This window comes from Belonocnema kinseyi, chromosome 6 (assembly GCF_010883055.1).
Source record: "Belonocnema kinseyi isolate 2016_QV_RU_SX_M_011 chromosome 6, B_treatae_v1, whole genome shotgun sequence".
NCBI classification, from domain to species: domain Eukaryota; kingdom Metazoa; phylum Arthropoda; class Insecta; order Hymenoptera; family Cynipidae; genus Belonocnema; species Belonocnema kinseyi.
In genome coordinates this window covers 53385797-53390203 of record NC_046662.1, presented here as the reverse complement: position 1 = coordinate 53390203, position 4407 = coordinate 53385797, and positions in this window count along the sequence as shown.

Here is a 4407-nt window from a genome sequence, read left to right as displayed (position 1 = left end):
ATCGTGCTGAAACATCAGTTTTTATTCAAAAATATTGTCTACGTCTTCTATTTCTTATCCATCAGCTTACAATACAAATTTTCTTACAAGTATGAAAATCTAAAATTTAGAAAAAAAGCAATCCTAATTGCTTATATATTTTTGGGGACGCCTGAAAAACGTCAAATAAAATATCCTAAAATTGTTTAATTGACGAAAAATACAATAATCGAAATAAAAAATTCTTGAAATTATAAAATTGCCTCAGATAACAAATTTTTTAATAACAAAACTCTCGAGTACTTAGAATACAAACGAATATTCATATTTTCCCAAAAATATTCTTTAAGAACAATTCGATGAACTTTTTTTTTCATTGTTCCAAAATTTAAAGTTTCGAGAATTTGAGATTTTAGGAATTAAGTTTTTTGACTTGAGGAATAAATATTCTCGGTAGAATTATTTTCTTTTGGGAATTCTTATTTTTCAGGAAATTTTTCTTTCGGAGAATGCATTATATAACTCAGACTATAAAGTTCACGATAGTTTCAATTTTTCAAATTTAAATAATAAAAAATTATTTCAATAATAAATTAATAAGAAAAAAAAGAATTAAGTTCAGGTAAACGGCAGGTTGAGCTATTTGCTCATAGAAATGATTAGCTACAATTACGAAAATTGATATGTAAAGTCGTATGCAGGTTTAAAATCATTATTAACTCAATTTCTGATAATTTCAGTAGAAACATAACACTTTTGCATTTAAAAATGATAAATTTTTGTTTACCAAATATTTGTTTAAAGAGTTAGCTAACAAAATATATTCTCAAACAAAATAAAAACAATGATTAATTTTTAAAGATTTTAAAGAAAACATTTGCAAGATTTAAAATTTTTGTTAAAGATTTCAAGTAAATGTATTTTTTTATATTCTTCGTAAAATTTAAAGGATTCTGATTTAAAAATTGCTTTTAAGAGAATATTTAAAAAGATTTTGAACATGTAAAAAACAATATTTTAGTCTTAGATGGTTCTGAAAAGCTATTAAATGAATTAAAAAATGATATAAATATCAACAAGATTTCAAAAAATTGAAAACAATGTAGATTTTTGAATATTTCAAACAAGGAATGCAGAAACTTTTAGAAATTTTTTAATGTTTTAAAAGTAATTTTTTTAACATTCCTAAGAAAATTTAAAACAACTTTATTTTAAAAACTTTAATTTGACCGAATTTTCAAAAAGATCTCAAAACGTTTCAAGATTTCTTTTAATTTAAAAAAAAATGTCTGGAAGATTTTAAGGCAATTTTTTCAGTTTTAAAAGGTTTTTTGTTCGAAGATTCAACATTTCAGTTCGAAATTCAACTTTTAGTAAAAAATGTTACTATTTTGTGGAAATTGCATTTTTTGAATGAATAATGAACTATTTTGTTAAAAATAAACATGATGCTATAAATATATATTTTGGGTTACAAACTTCGATTGTATGTTTAGATTTGGAACTTTTTTTTAGTTTTAAAATATTTTAAAAAGGCTTTTCGAATAATCCGTATATTAAAAATTTGTACAGAAGTTTTGAAATGCAAGACAAAATATAGATTTTTAAAGATTTCGACCAAAAATTAAGAAGAATTTAAAGGATTAGAGAGTTATTCAAGACTTTTTTCAAAATTAATTTTATGACAATGTTCAAAAATATTTCAGAACATTTAGAAATATTAATTGATCTTAAAAAAAGGCTAAAGCTTTTAAAGCCATTTTTTGCTCGTTAGTAGATTTCTCAAGAATTTTAGGAAAAATTATAATTATTATGTAAGATATTTAGAGGTTTTAAGAATATTTTAACAATGTTTAAAAATTTAAAAAGATTAAAAAAATTTTTAAGGAAGACTCCAGAAGATTTTGAAGCAATTGTCGATTTTTAATTGGAGTGCGGTAGCAATTAAATTTAGTGAAAAAAAATAATGGTTTAAATAATTTAGTTTTGTTTTTGAAAACATTGTCTCTTAATAATGCAAGAATGTATTGGTTTCTATTAAATTTTTAACTTTTTCTCCACTTTCTTCTTAAAGTAAGTTATTAATTAATGCAACCTAACAAATATAATTAAATAAACAATTGTATTTGGCCGTCCCCAAATTCGAAAATATTTTTTAGTCACTTAGCTAATAGTCACGAATTTTCGGGGCAACTATTCCATCACCTTTTACAAACTTCTTTAATTTTTTGAGAGGACTGGACGCAGTATTTTTTAAAAAATATTATTGAATTTTGTTTGAAGTGAATTATTTTTATTCTATTTCAAATATTTTTAAAATATAAATTTCAACAAAAAGGGTACCTCACGTTAGAGATAAATATAAAAAATGAAATAATTATAAACAAATGGAAGGATTAGGTATGTAAATAACTTTAAAATTTGGTTTTCAATTGTAACAAAAAAAAAGGTTATAAAATTTGAATGTGTGTAAAATAAAAATGTTTAATAAAACGACGCGACATTATTTCATTGTTGTCTCTTCAAAACAATAAAAATGGGTCATTTTGTGAAATTCTACACCTCATGTAGTCAGTCTTTAATTTTATAAAAATCCATTTTTATAGTTTAAATTAAACTAGAAAAATGAGATTTTTTACAATCATGAAATTACAATGGATCAATATGGGTTATATATTAGTAAGGCGTATTTAGGGTTCTCATGCTGTATTTTTCAAGCGAGTTTTTTTTTTGTTTAAAATTTTTTTCAGTTGTATAGTCTCCCTATTTTCCATAGAAGTTTGTAATTTTTAACAAACTTTGTAGATATTATTTTCCCAGAACACGGATCAACTTCAATTTTGAAGATTTGATTTGGAAAAATTTGAACAATAAAGATCAGTGAAAATTATTAATTAGATCAGTCAAGCTATTTCCTAGTTTAATAGTTATCTTTGAAAAAAGTTATAGAAATTTAATAAGGGAGTTCATGAAAAGTAAACAATGCTATTAATGGTAAAAATAGTTTTGCGAACAGTTAACAAAAAATTATGACACTGGTTGGTCTAGATGATTTTTTAATAACAAAATTAAAAAACAAAAAGATTTTCTCTTTATAATATAAATGTTCTAACAAAAGTCTTTGGAGAGAGGTTTTAATTTAATGGGAATATTTGTTCCTGCTTTAAAGAGATCTAACCTAAACATGTAGAATATAGGAGTTTTACATTTTCCTAATTAACAGATTCTAAGCTAAATCTGTGCAAATCTATTAATTTTGTTTAAAAAAAATTTGTTTATATGCTATACATGGTCAGAGAGGCTAAGAATGATTTTATAATTTATTTTTTAGATAAATAATAAAAATTTCACAAACAGTTTTTGTTAAATCTCGGTAAGTGAATAAACTTTATCAGGCATTTTCCAAATATGTTTCCGGTATTTTTTTAAGCCAATCACATTATTGTACTTGTAGTAAAAATGTGTGTTATAAAGATGAAACATTTTAAACTAAATGAATTTTTAATCATGCATATTCTACTTTTGACTGTTAATAAATCACTCCTACTATATTTAATAATAGCATTGGAAAACTATAAAGTTCCTTCATGTGATTTGATAAGTTTTTACCTGAGAGTTTATTTTTAACAGAAATATACACATAATATTATTTATTATCATTTTTTAAATATTTTTTATACCTTTAATGTGAAAACAAAGAATAATTTCAGGGCTGGTTTCAGTTATCACAATGGGACTAAAAAACTATTTTGAGAGGGTCTAAAATCAGACCACTGTTGTCATCTCAGAATTGCTAGTTTCTCTGGTTTTCGCAACATTCTTTATTTTAAGTGTCAGTTTCACAGGATCATAGCCAGCACCACCAGGAGGCTGCACGTACGAAAAGTAAAATATCCATCTTATGAGACTGAGGAAAAATTGGTGTAGAATCTACTCTAGGTTTTCAGCCAGTATCATTTTTTGAGACAGGGGAAAGACGTATTGTGCAATAAGCTATAAAATTACGAAATCGCATAAAGAAATTTTTGTTTTCCTATCAGTGATTCTAACAATAAAATCAATGGATTCAACCGAGACTTATTCAGAAGGTGAATATGATTTTAAAAAATTCTCATCTATTGTTCTCATCCAGGGATTGTTGTGTGAGTAGTCCATAACTTCAAGACGTCCCAGGACATTATTCTCATATCTTGCAACCGGAACTCCCATGCGTAGCACCAAATCACCATTTATAGGTTCGATTACTGGATCTTGTTCTCCTGCTTATGGAAGCATAATACAGACATTTTTTAATTATGAAATTGCAAAAAATCATTAACTTAGATGGACTAACTTGTTCTAAATTTTGATTCTATTAATAAGCACAGTCAATATTAATATGAACCTATAGTATAGTAAACATGATGGCTTTATGAATAAATAATCATT